We start from the raw sequence: 15,094 nt of genomic DNA, 5'->3' as shown, positions 1-15,094 counted from the left end.
GCATAGAGTTGCTTGTAGTAATCTCTCATGATCTTTTGTATTTCTGCAGTGTCAGTTGTTACTTCTCCTTTTTCATTTCTAATTCTATTGATTTGAGTCTTCTCCCTTCTTTTCTTGATGAGTCTGGCTAATGGTTTATCAATTTTGTTTATCTTCTCAAAGAACCAGCTTTTAGTTTTATTGATCTTTGCTATCGTTTCCTTCATTTCTTTTTCATTTATTTCTGATCTGATTTTTATGATTTCTTTCCTTCTGCTAACTTTGTGGTGTTTTTCTTCTTCTTTCTCTAATTGCTTTAGGTGCAAGGTTAGGTTGTTTATTCGAGATGTTTCCTGTTTCTTAAGGTGGGATTGTATTGCTATAAACTTCCCTCTTAGAACTGCTTTTGCTGCATCCCATAGGTTTTGGGTCGTCGTGTCTCCATTGTCATTTGTTTCTAGGTATTTTTTAATTTCCTCTTTGATTTCTTCAGTGATCACTTCGTTATTAAGTAGTGTATTGTTTAGCCTCCATGTGTTTGTATTTTTTACAGCTCTTTTCCTGTAATTGATATCTAGTCTCATAGCATTGTGGTCAGAAAAGACACTTGATACAATTTCAATTTTCTTAAATTTACCAAGGCTTGATTTGTGACCCAAGATATGATCTATCCTGGAGAATGTTCCATGAGCACTTGAGAAAAATGTGTATTCTGTTGTTTTTGGATGGAATGTCCTATAAATATCAATTAAGTCCATCTTGTTTAATGTATCATTTAAAGCTTGTGTTTCCTTATTTATTTTCATTTTGGAAGATCTGTCCATTGGTGAAAGTGGGGTGTTAAAGTCCCCTACTATGATTGTGTTACTGTCGATTTCTCCTTTTATGGCTGTTACTATTTGACTTATGTATTGAGGTGCTCCTATGTTGGGTGCATAAATATTTACAATTGTTATATCTTCTTCTTGGATTGATCCCTTGATCATTAGGTAGTGTCCTTCTTTGTCTCTTCTAGTAGTCTTTATTTTAAAGTCTATTTTGTCTGATATGAGAATTGCTACTCCAGCTTTCTTTTGGTTTCCATTTGCATGGAATATCTTTTTCCATCCCCTTACTTTCAGTCTGTATGTGTCTCTAGGTCTGAAGTGGGTCTCTTGTAGACAGCATATATATGGGTCTTGTTTTTGTATCCATTCAGCCAATCTGTGTCTTTTGGTGGGAGCATTTAGTCCATTTACATTTAAGGTAATTATCGATATGTATGTTCCTATTCCCATTTTCTTAATTGTTTTGGGTTCGTTATTGTAGGTCTTTTCCTTCTGTTGTGTTTCTTGCCTAGAGAAGTTCCTTTAGCATTTGTTGTAAAGCTGGTTTGGTGGTGCTGAACTCTCTCAGCTTTTGCTTGTCTGTAAACGTTTTAATTTCTCCATCAAATCTGAATGAGATCCTTGCTGGGTAGAGTAATCTTGGTTGCAGGTTTTTCTCCTTCATCACTTTAATTATGTCCTGCCACTCCCTTCTGGCTTGTAGAGTTTCTGCTGAGAGATCAGCTGTTATCCTGATGGGGATTCCCTTGTGTGTTATTTGTTGTTTTTGCCTTGCTGCTTTTAATAGGATTTCTTTGTGTTTAATTTTTGACAGTTTGATTAATATGTGTCTTGGCGTATTTCTCCTTGGATTTATTCTGTAATGGACTCTCTGTGCCTCCTGGACTTGATTAACTATTTCCTTTCCCATATTAGGGAAGTTTTCAACTATAATCTCTTCAAATATTTTCTCAGTCCCTTTCTTTTTCTTTTCTTCTTCTGGAACCCCTATAATTCGAATGTTGGTGCGTTTAATGTTGTCCCAGAGGTCTGAGACTGTCCTCTGTTCTTTTCATTCTTTTTTCTTTATTTTGCTCTGCAGCAGTTATTTCCACTATTTTATCTTCCACCTCACTTATCCATTCTTCTGCCTCAGTTATTCTGCTATTGATCCCATCTAGAGTATTTTTTATTTCATGTATCGTGTTTTTAATCGATGCTTGATTCATCTTTAGTTCTTCTAGGTCCTTGTTAACTGTTTCTTGCATTTTGTCTATTCTATTTCCAAGATTTTGGATCTGGGAAATAGAATCTTGGATCATCTTTACCATCATTATTCTGAATTCTTTTTCAGGTAGACTGCCTATTACGTCTTCATTTGTTAGGTCTGGTGGGTTTTTATCTTGTTCCTTCTCCTGCTGTGTGTTTTTCTGTCTTCTCATTTTGCTTATGTTACTGTGTTTGGGGTCTCCTTTTTGCAGGCTGCAGGTTCGTAGTTCCCGTTGTTTTTGGTGTCTGTCCCCAGTGGCTAAGGTTGGTTTAGTGGGTTGTGTAGGCTTCCTGGTGGAAGGTACTAGTGCCTGTGTTCTGGTGAATGAGGCTGGATCTTGTCTTTCTGGTGGGCAGGTCCACGTCTGGTGGTGTGTTTTGGGGTGTCTGCGGACTTTTTATGATTTTAGGCCGCCTCTCTGCTAATGGGTGGCGTTGTGTTACTGTCTTGCTAGTTGTTTGGCATAGGGTGTCCAGCACTGTAGCTTGCTGGTCGTTGAGTGAAGCTGGGTGCTGGTGTTGAGATGGAGATCTCTGGAAGATTTTCGCCGTTTGATATTATGTGGAGCTGGGAGGTCTCTTGTGGACCAGTGTCCTGAAGTTGGCTCTCCCACCTCAGAGGCACAGCACTGACTCCTGGCTCCTCAATTTGGGATGATTTGTTGTCTATTCATGTATTCCACAGATGCAGGGTACATCAAGTTGATTGTGGAGCTTTAATCCGCTGCTTCTGAGGCTGCTGGGAGAGGTTTCCCTTTCTCTTCTTTGTTCTCACAGCTCCTGGGTCTCAGCTTTGGATTTGGCCCCGCCTCTGCGTGTAGGTCGCTGGAGGGCGTCTGTTTTTCGCTCAGACAGGACAGGGTTAAAGGAGCAGCCTCTTCGGGGACTCTGGCTCACTCAGGCCGGGCGGGAGGGAGGGGCACGGAGTGCGGGGCGAGCCTGCAGCGGCAGAGGTCGGCGTGACTTTGCACCAGCCCGAGGCGCGCCGTGCGTTCTCCCAGGGAAGCCGCCCCTGGATCCCGGGACCCCGGCAGTGGCGGGCTGCACAGGCTCCCGGATGGGCGGTGTGGACAGTGACCTGCGCTCGCACACAGGCTTCTTGGCGGCGGCAGCAGCAGCCCCAGCGTCCCACGCCCGTCTCTGGGCTCTGCGCTTTCAGTCGTGACTCGCGCCCGTCTGTGGAGCCCCTTTAAGCAGCGCTCTTAATCCCCTCTCCTCGCGCACCAGGAAACCAAGAGGGAAGAAAAAGTCTCTTGCCTCTTCGGCAGCTCCAGAGTTTCCCCGGACTCCCTGCCGGCTAGCTGTGGCACATTAGCCCCCTTCAGGCTGAGTTTTCGCCGCCAGCCCCAGTCCTTTCCCTGCGCTCTGACCGAAGCCCGAGCCTCAGCTTCCAGCGCCGCCCGCCCTGGCGGGCAAGCAGACAAGCCTCTCGGGCGGGTGAGTGCCGCTCGGCACCGATCTTCTGTGCGGGAATCTCTCCGCTTTGCCCTACCCAGGTATGTGGTGAGTTTCTTGCCTTTTGGGAGGTCTGGGGTCTTCTGCCAGTATTCAGTAGGTGTTCTGTAGGAGTTGTTCCACGTGTAGCTGTATTTCTGGTGTATCCGTGGGGAGGAAGGTGATCTCCGCGTCTTACTCTTCCGCCATCTTACCCGGAAGTCCAAGAATATTTCTTAAAGATAAACAGTATTTAATAAGGGAGTTTTACTCCCAAAGTGTATGTTAATCACAAGATAATTCTGTTCATGTGTAGGTGTTTGTACTGCCAACAAGTGTAAATTTACCCAGTAGCAGCTGTGATCAATTAATCCAAAATTCCTAATGACCTGATGGCCCAAACCAAACTACAGACAATGATTTGTATAATTTAGTCAATTATCTGTGACTCGGAAGAGGGAAATTCATAAACTTCAGCCCAAATAAGAAGCTATTTATCCCTGTTTAGTATTACCTTTAAAAGTTATCAAAGAAAAAAATTACTGAGTCATAAGGCATAGCCAATACATCCTAACAGGCTCAATATCAAGTCCTGGATACATCAGAAATTGCTTGGCAACCAAATTTCTAAATGCTCTGCTGCAAATTGTTTAAGAATAGCCTAAGTGTCTCAAACCTAATCAGCCCATGTATATAAATACAGCGGATATTAATATGATGGATTACATTTCACTCTTTCTTCCTCTTCCTTGCCTATGCAGGTTACCCAGGCCTCTCAAAGTCTTACTCAGTTTTTGGGTCCCTAGTGGTGTCTCATGTGGCTCACGGTCTGCTCTGGACTGCTTTGTTGATGGTAACTACAATAGAAGCCACTTGAAGGTGGTGCCTCACCACTGCCAAGATATGGTGCAAAAGACATGTCTGCATCTTGTTCTCAATTAGCTTATACAGAAATTGATAGAACCAGATAGTTAGACAATAACTGAGATTGGCCAGGATTGTCTCCCCACTTCCTGCTTGGCCTCAAATTTCCCTTTAAATATTGAAACACAAGTTTTTCCTTGTTCTCCTTTAGCCTGGAACTCTTAGTACACAGATTGTCCCCTGGTGATACCCAATCCAGCACCTCTTCAGACCTATCTGGGCATGGCTCAATTTCCATTCAGGGTTAAGAACAGCCCCTCCTAAATTAATATAAAATTGAACTAAAATGAGTTTAGGCATAAAATCTCAGATTGGTGCATTTGCAAATAAGGGGTCTCAAACATACATATCCTCCCTTTCGATCTATGGACAGAAAAGAGGGAAACAGGGAACAGAGGAAGGGAGGAAGGGAAGGATGAAGTAGGGGGAAGAGAGACCAAAAAAGAGAGAGTAAGAGAGTAAGAGACCAAAAAAGCATTCTCAAAAATCATCAATACTGAATTCAGCACTTCAGAATTATTGAATAAAGGAGAAATTTTATAAAGGCAGTTTCTAAGAAAGATGTCAACTAGGAAACCTTGAACCACTTATTAGTTTTTAGAGTGAAAACTTTTGAAACAAAAATAGGCAAGTAAACATTATTTTGTATTCCTTTCAGCACACTGATGATATTTTGCAGTGTGATGGATTGAAGTTGTTTCAGATATTCTACAATTTCAGTGATTTCACCCACTGAGACTCTATTCAGATAAAAGGATCAATCTAAATTCTGATGGTTAAGAACTGCATGTGCCACTGTTCAATCATATTTCCAGAAATCAACTGAATATACCAAATAATTCCAAAGCCTTTTTGTCCTACCTCAACCCTTTGAATCTCGATTTCAGTGGGACCAAGTTTTAATTGCTCTTTAGCAGAAAGTAGAAAGCAAGTTATAAACAGAAACCTTAAGACAAAGCTCAATGGAATTGTCATATTATACTTTGGATTTTAGTCTTTGAAACAACCATAAAGAAGCATTTTCATATTTTTCCATCCATTAAGGATTATAGAATCTAAAGTATTCTAGCTGCCTTTGTTTAATATTTCTGTATTATCAGGAAGAGCTAAATAAAATCAAGATTCTTCTTCATTCTACCCTTTAGTTATTATGGCTTATAATACCTTCAACACTCGAGTTCTAATCAGTCTATTTTGTTGAGAAAAGGAAGAGAAATAGGCACGTTTCAAAATGAATGAGTTTTATGAAAGCTTGTGGGAGATGGTTCACAAAGATGTCAGAAATAACCTCTCTGAGGACAAGTCCCAACATGCCCTCAGGCAGTGGGACTTTTCCTCCCTCCCTTTAGCAGGCAGTGCTTGTTTGCTCTCCTCTTGAATCTAGGCTGGCCCTGTGACTTCTTTGACAAATAGTATGTGGCAGAAGAGATACTGTGCAAACTCTGGGGCTTGGCCTTAAAAGGCCTTGCCACTTCAGTTTTCACCCTCTTAAGTTCTGAGGAGCCACGGCTATCCTGGGGGAGAGCAACATGAGCTAGAGGTCTTTCTTTCTTTCTTTTTTAAAAAAATTTTATTGAAGTATAGTTGATTTACAGTGTTGTGTTAATTTCTTCAGTACAGCAAAGTGACTCAGTGATACATATATACATATTCTTTTTCATTATGATTTGTTACAGGATATTGAATATAGTTCCCTGAGCTGTTCAATAGGACCTTGTTGTTTATCCATCCTGTACATAATAGTTTGCCTCTGCTAATCCCAAACTCCCATTCCTTCCCCCCCCCACCTGCCCTCCCCCTGGAATCTAAAATATGATACAATCAACATATCTATGAAACAAAAAGAGACTCACAGATATAGAGAATAGAGGTCTTTTGGATGCATCAATCATTAGGCATGAGTGAAGCCTTTTTAAGTCATTCAGTCCCAGGTGAGCCTCTGGATAAAACTGCTACTGCGTGAGTGATCTCAGCCAACATAAATGAAAGAGAAGAACTAGTCAAGTTAACACTGCTACCCTAAAGAAGTGTGAATAATAAATCCTTATTGATTTTGAGGGGTGGTTTGATATGCAAGGATAGATAATGGCTCCAAGCCTCAAATGCCACTATCTGCTTCCATCTAGTTATGATGAAAATGATGTTCCTTTTCTTAAGACTAAATATTCATCCTTGCCCATTCTCTTGCATTCTCAAGGGACCTTTCTTATGTCAAGTATGCTTTCTTTATCACGTGTATCATGCATCTTCTACTACCTCTCAGTTAGTTCCTATTCACATTTAAATATCTTTTGTTCTGTCTTATCTTAAAATATATTTTTAAACCTATCACCACCTCCAGTTAGCAGCAGATCTCTTCACTTTACTTCTCTTTACAACCCAACAATTTTAAAGAGTTGTTTACAATCAGTAATTTTACTCTCACTTGATCTTTTCCACGCACTGAAATCTGACTTCTGGAGCACCACTAAAACTGATTTATCTTGCTATCCCTAAACCCAATGGAAATTTCTTAGTCTTTTTCAGACTGAATTTTCCCACATCTCCTGATATTATGGGTCATTCCCTTCTCCTTTAAACACTCTCTACCTTTGGCTTTATAACACTTAATATTCTCATTGTACTCTAACAAATATCCTGTCCTTTTTGGTATCCTTTGATCATTTCTTTTATTCTGTTCACTCTTATTTCCTTAAGACCCATCATCAGTAAATTGTGACCTACAGGCCAAATCCTGACCTCCGCATGCTTTTGTAAATAAAGTTTTATTGGAGCATGGACTCATTCATTGATGTACTGTCTAAAGCTTTGGCCAATGACAAATGACTGAGTTGAGTATGTCGACAGAAAATTAATCAGTCGATCTAAGAAAGAAATGGAAAATTTTATTTGAGCCAAATTTGAGGATTACAACCCAGAAAGATCATCTCAGCTCTGAGAACTGTTCCACCCTTTAGAAGTCAACACACGGTTATATAAGTTTTTTGAGACAGAGGGCTGTACATTAAGTGACTTATTACTGACTGTTTACACAATCCAGATTTAAACGCCATGTGACCCCTTATCAAGAAGGAATGTTATCTTTAAGGAGTTATCTTATTGATGCCAGGAGAATGTTGCTCTTTATGGCTGAGCAGGTATTTCTGCTGATGGGGGAGGGGGGGTTTGGTTGATGCCTAATGCAAATACACAATGTGCAATGGAGCTTGGGGGACAGAGCAGGCCAAAGGGCAGAAAATGTTTTTTGTTTAAATGTTTGTCTTGCCATCAAATACGAATTTTATTGTACAAGTAGTTGTAACACAGATCATGTGGTCCATCAAGTCTAAAATGTTTTCTATCTGGCCTTTTACAGAAAAAGTTTGCCAACCCCTGATGTAGAGCTCTGATATGTGTTCTATTCTGTTTTCACTATATAACTTTCTTGAATGAGCTCATCCTTCCCCACCACAAACACACAATGAAATTCATGTCTATGTAGTGGATAGCTCCTAAAAATCCCATCTTCTAACCCATTAATAGATTCGGATCTTGCGTTGGATGTCTCCCCTTTATTTCTTTACGTCTACCATCCATTTTTCTCTATGGAAAAGCTGAGCTCTTTGGACTGGGCTCCCTTGCCTTTTGCTTTTAATTGGGTTATTTCAAGTGGAGGCACTAGTGGGAAATGGGAGGGCAAAAGGAGAGAAAGGTCAAGATATGTACTCCACTAGCTCCTCCATTGACAGAACATGGTTTTGCCATGGTTTTGCTATTTTACTGAAGGCTACATCTCTTGTCCTGTTGTCTTGTGCTCTTGCTAGCCTCAAGTGCTTCACTCACCTTTTTCCTTAAACCTTACATACATCTAATAACAGTCTTTCCTTAAAATCTCTTTAATTGTACATGTTGGATATGCCTGCTACTTTTTTCCAGGATTTTGATATAGAACTGCCTACTGGACATATAAACATAGATATCTTATAGTCAATTCAACATAAGCAATCCAAAACTAACTCATCTTCACTGGCCCCAAACCATCTGCCAATGATAGCTCTTCTTCCTGTATTTCTGATTCTAAGAAATAAACACAACTTCCACCAAGTCCCCAATGCCACACACCTGAGCATTTGTCTTGACCTCTTTCCAGTCTTCCACAGCCCAACAATAACCAAGTTTGACAGTTCTTACTAAGTTCATCTCAAGGCCACCGACATCTCTTGCCTTACCACTGTGCAACTCCTGGTCACTATCCATCCCTCCAGCTTCCCATCCCAACATTGTGCAACCAGGTTTAGTCTTCTAAAGTGAAAATCTGATTACACCAGTCTCTTTCTTAAAACTCTTTAACTATATATCTAAAACAAAGGCCAAATCCTTTAACATGGCATATCTGATTCTCCATGATCTGAACCTGTTTACCTTCCCAGTCTTACATCTTTCCACTTCCTATACTGTATCCCGTGCTCTGAGCCACACTCAAATTCCTTTTCGTCCTTTGAAGGTGCCACACTTTATCTTACTTCTGGGCCATTATAGCTGCTATTCTTCACACCTGGAACACTTTTTCTCTCAACTTCATTTGGATAATTTCTAGTTATCTTTCGTATCCCTCCCAGCTTAGATTTCACTGTTCCCAGGAAGTCTTCTTTACATCACCCCTGCTGTGTTCTACCCAGTGCTAAACAAGTCTTCTATTATAGCAGCAACTGTATTCTTTTGTAATGTGTTTTATGCTCTCCTACCAGGTTATAAACCATGAGAGGGTAGGAACCCCATCTATGTCATTCACCACTATATCAAAAGCATATATCACATGCCCATACTCACTACACTAATATGGATAAAAAGTAATTAACTTAAATTAATTGGATGATAAAATGATTTAGTATTTTGAATTGTAAGTGACATTTCTAGATTAGATTCAATTTCATGGCAAATATTTCATGGCACCTAAGACACGCATGACATTTACAAAGATACTGCTTTCAATATACTTGGTAATATACAGTTTTCTAAGGCAGGTCTTTGTGACCCTAGGTAATGTCATAATGATCACAGGGCAGTATAAACCAGTATAAATAGAAAGTGTTCTGGTAACTTACAGGTGTCACAAGGGAAGGTGAATTATGACTTCTGGAATTTAAACTGCTTGAATATCCTAAATGAATAAACAGCAGTCCATTTATATGCCCTTCCACCATGAAGCTTCCAGAATTAGGGATCCTGTCCTCAGAATCCTTAAACAATGCTAGATTAAGACTTTCACTTGAGCTAAACAGACATATGCAAGCTATAAATGTTGCTAAATCAAGAACCCCATCTACAGTATGAAGAGAAAAACAAGTATCACCAAGTGTTTGGGGAAAACTAAGAGCACAAAAGAGAGGTATTAAACTCAACAAAATAAACTCACAGTGAGAGTTAAAAGAGAAAACAGCACATATTTAAAATAAGTATAATGCGTATCTTCCAAGTAATACCAGCAGATGTCACATCCAAAAGAAAAGATTTTAAGGATAAAATAATTAAATGTAATTCAAATTTAAATCATTGTTTCTGAAGTTAAAAACTCAAAATTATACATTAAATTGTAGAAAGGATGATTTTTTTTTTTTACCTTTTAGATTTTTATTAGTAGTTCTCTCTGAAGAATCAAAATAGTTAGCAAATTACTTTAGATTCATCAAAACTCTATATCCTTTTTTTTTGTAGTACGCAGGCCTCTCACTGTTGTGGCCTCTCCCGCTGCGGAGCACAGGCTCCGGACGCGCAGGCTCAGCGGCCATGGCTCACGGGCCCAGCCGCTCCGCGGCATGTGGGATCTTCCCGGACTGGGGCACGAACCCATGTCCCCTGCATCGGCAGGCGGACTCTCAACCACTGCGCCACCAGGGAAGCCCAAAACTCTATATCCTTTGTATTTAGATCTTTAATGATGTACAACATAATCCAAAACAAACCAAAGAGACTGATTTCAATGACTAGGTGTTATTCATTGTGTTATCCTAGAGCAGGGACTAGAGGGAGATGCTGTTCTCCAGGGAGAACTGAAGTGAAGTTAGTGTTGGGGGACTCAATCACGGCCTGTTTCTTCCCCACTTGAGGTGCTGGGAAGGAGCCAATGATTTCTTAAACTGACAACTGGTTCCTAGAGCAGGGGGATCTAAAATTCTGGGTAGCAGAAGAGTGTGGTCCAAACCAGACCAAGAGAATCAAATTCATGCACTGGGGAATATTTCAAAATTCAAGGGAAAAAAATAAAGGGATGATAAATATAATAAAAATGTTAAGTGACAAGGAGGATAAAACTAGATACACTAGAACCCATCTGTAAAAAATTAATAAACAGAAACTCAATTAAATAGAGTCAGGAGACCGGAAAGGGGAGCTCTCATGTCCTACGAAAATAACACAGCCCAACAGGAGGAAGAAAGACTCCTCTTCTTTCTGCAAGGACTCAGCCAATGAAAAGCCCTGGACTCTTTGTTTACTAGTGCCCTCCTAACTTCCTTTTCCTCTCCGTAAAAGCATCCTCCTGCCTTTGCTATGTAGGAACTTGCACGTGGCTCACCATGATTGCAGACCTTGAACTGCTATTCTCCGTTGATCCCAAATAAATCCATCCTTGCTTGACAAATATCTGGAAATTTATTTGTTTTAGGTCAATACATCCAATGAAATTTTTGTATAGAGATAACAAAGAACAAAGGAAAGGGAAAGAAATACTAAAAAATATAGAGACAAATTTTACGATCTGATGAAACAATCATATATATTCAGATTGGAAGAGGCAATTTAATGATCAGCAATAAAAGGGACAAAAATTCAACTCTAGACTCACTTCTAGGGAAATTTCTGACATTTACATCAAAATATTTATCACTCTTATATCAGAAGATATTCCAGGACAGATTCCAACTCTTCTTCTATATCCTTCCCACATGAACTTTTGGATAGGAAATCAAAGTATTTTTATCATAGAGTACAATTACACTTGAATTCCAATTGATATAATAAAAAGTGAGTCACATCTTTGTTTCATAACAATTTTGAGGCACTGTGGCCATGGCATTATTGTCCCCATTTTTCTACTCTGAATGACTGCCCCACTTTTCCTCTGGGTACTCTAGTAAGTTAAGGTGAGGAATCTATTATTTCAGCTTGACAAAATTTCATTCTGACAGGCTCCTTCTGCATTATAAAATGGAGGTAAATTCCTCCCTTAAATTTCCATGTAACCAAAAAGTTTTTTGTGAATCATCTTAAACTTCGCTAACCACATTCACCTCACTTTTGGTATATAAATAAGACATAAGGGGGCTTCCCTGGTGGCGCAGTGGTTGAGAGTCTGCCTGCCAGTGCCGGGGACTTGGGTTCGTGCCCCGGTCTGGGAAGATCCCACATGCCGCAGAGCAGCTGGGTCCATACCGCAAAAAAAAAAAAAAAAAAAAATAAGACATAAGTCTACTCTCCTACCCTTGAAACAGAAGGCAGATATAAGTATTGGTTTTTTCACTTCTATAAGGACTCCTCACAGTTGTAGCAATACTGGAAGATTCTGCCATGTATCAGTTTCTATTCTAACACTGAGCAACATGTGGATTAGTCAACTTACTTCCTACAAAGTAGACTTAAGTTTAGCTGAATTCTGAGTGAGCTTCTCAGATATCTCACCTCCCTTGTGAATCCCTAAAAGGAGATTAATGGGCCTCCATTAATTAGTTTCTTGCCAAAGATTGTGAAATAAGGGAAAGACAATGGTGTAAATCCTCATGGGATTATAGGTACACACTAACAATTCCACTCACTGTCTACAAAGTTTCTTCTGTTCAGTAGCAATTTGTGTTAAAAAAAAAAAAGCCAAATGTGGTTAATTCTCTCCTATTGGGTATTTTATATTTTATTGTGGATTCTGAGGAAAATTCTGCCCCTCTACATTCTAGAGAGCTGTGTGCTTTCCACAGAAAACACGTCTCAAAATTTAACCCTTGATCAGATTGAGTTCTGCCACTGAAACCATGTAGTGAATGGTGCTTCACCCAGAATGACACAATGGCAGATACCTTCTGGTTCCTGATGAAATAAGTCTGTGCATAGTCCGTGAAGTGAGCATCATGACAAGGACTTTAAGTTCTAGGGAGATGAAGTCAGTGCACTCTAAGTGCAGGTACTTGCAGATCTGAAAAGTCTCCAGACTTTTGACCTGAATACCTTTTGCTGTTATCAATTCAAATCACTGGGCTCAGATTTGTTCTAAAGTATCTCCTCTCACCAAGTGACTGGAGTCATCAGATAACCTTCTCCAACACAGAGAGTAGTATGCTGGTGATGATATCAATAATTTTGGTGACATTTGCACTAGGCACTGAAGTATTGGGTGGGCCAAAAGGTTCTTTTGTTTTTTTCCATAGGATGGTTCTATTAGCACTTAGTTGTCTTTATCTTCATTTGAAACAATTTTGTTCGATTTTATGTGACAGCTGTCGTGTCAGCGTGCATTTTAAAAAAACTTCTCAAAATTGATTATTTTTTGTGTAGCCATTTTAATATTGAAGATGGAAGAAAAAAAGCAACATTTTCAGCATGTTATGCTTTATTATTTCAAGAAAGGTAAAAATGCAACTGAAATGCACAAAAAGGTTTGTGCAGTGTTATGGAGAAGGTGCTGTGACTGATCAAACGTGTCAAAGTGGTTTCCGAAGTTTCGTGCTCGAGATTTCTCGCTAGACGATGCTCCGAGGTCGGGTAGACCAGTTGAAGCTGATAGCGATCAAATTGAGACATTAATTGAGAACAATCAATGTTATACCACACGGGAGATAGCCAACATACTCAAAATATCCAAATCAAGCGCTGGAAATCATTTGCTCCAGCTTGGTTACGTTAATCGCTTTGATGTTTGGGTTACATGTAAGTTAAGTGAAAAAAACCTTCCTGACCATATTTCCGCATGCGATTCTCTACTGAAATGTAATGAAAACGTTCCGTTTTTAAAACAAATTGTGACGGGTGATGAAAAGTAGATACTGTACAACAGTGTGGAATAGAAGAGATCGTGGGGCAAGCAAAATGAACCACCACCAACCACACCAAAGGCTGGTCTTCGTACAAAGAAGGTGATGTTGTGTATATGGTGGGATTGGAAGAGAGTCCTCTATTATGAGCTCCTTCCAGAAAACCAAACGATTAATTCCAGCAAGTACTGCTTCCAATTAGACCAACTGAAAGTGGCACTCGATGAAAAGCATCCAGAATTAGTCAACAGAAAACATATAATTTTCCATCAGGATAATAATGCAAGACTGCATGTTTCTTTGATGACCAGGCAAAAACTGTTACAGCTTGGCTGGGAAGTTCTGATTCATCTGCCATATTCACCAGACATTGTACCTTCAGATTTCCATTTCTTTACAAAATTCTCTTAATGGAAAAAAAATTTCAATTGCCTGGAAGACTGTAAAAGGCACCTGGAACAGTTCTTTGCTCAAAATGATAAAAATTTTTGGGAAGATGGAATTATGAAATTGCCTGAAAAATGGCAGAAGATAGTGGAACAAAAGGGTGAATATGTTGTTCAATAAAGTTCTTGGTGAAAATGAAAAATGTATCTTTTATTTTTACTTAAAAAAACGAAGGCGCTTTTTGGCCCACCCAATACTTATCAGAACTCACAGCAATGAATTCACATCTACTTTAGTTATGCAAGTACTTCAGTTTCAAGACATTTAGAGGCATCCCTGACTCTTTTAGCAGAGAGTTATTGGCTCTTTCTTATTTCATCCTCTCCCAGCTAGGAACTAGTCCGATGTTTACTTCTCCCCTCTTCCAGTCTGATTGAAGTAGTTGTAATTTCCCCAATGGCATGTGTTCTACGGTTACCGTGGACATCGCCACAGAAGGATGACTCAAAAATTCATCTGTCTCACATTTTCCCCTTTAGTGTCCCAAACTTGTCCTTCCCTTTTAGGAAATATAATGTTTTAATTGATTTTTGTGTTCAGAGAGTAGGAAAACACATCTACATCCCTTTGATACTTGATCTGATATGTAATGAATATGGAATTTTCAGTTAGGATAGCCACCCGTGGCTGTCACCTATTTTCTTTGTTGCTGGTAATGTTTTATGTAAGTGGACTGCTGCCATTCTCGACTTCAAAAGGCACTCTCGAACTTGACAGCGATAGATCATTTTGGTACAAGAATTTCCCTTAAGAACTTCCCTCAAATAATTTTGACTAGTGACTTATGTTACTTCTCTTTAACTTGACAAGACACAGTCTATGTGGATAATGAAGGACTGAGTGAGGTCAGGATAATTTATGACAGTGCTCTGGATCAGACACATCTTCTGGGCCACCTCAGATTCTCTTGATCCCACTCATCTCTCCAGCTCTTGTCCACTTCATTCAACACCCACTCTACTACACATACCAGCCACTGCCGAAGTTACCAACTTTGTGTGACTACCTGCATGCACCACACAACATAACCTCACTTCCTTTTTTTTTTTTTTCTTTTTTACATTATGCCTCTAGCCTTCCACCTGGAACTTGCCTGTTGCCACTGAGGTATGAGACCAAAGTGTAACCCCGAAGTGTGAAGGAGATGAAACCCAAGGAAAAGAAGCTTTAACTAATGGGATTGGAAGCCAGTGAAAACAATTTTCCCTACTCTTCCCTCCAGTCAGCTTTCCTGAGACT

Source organism: Mesoplodon bidens (genome assembly GCF_964165515.1).
Source record: "Mesoplodon bidens genome assembly, chromosome: X".
Classification (NCBI taxonomy): domain Eukaryota; kingdom Metazoa; phylum Chordata; class Mammalia; order Artiodactyla; family Ziphiidae; genus Mesoplodon; species Mesoplodon bidens.
Note: the sequence above shows the minus strand (reverse complement) of the source record.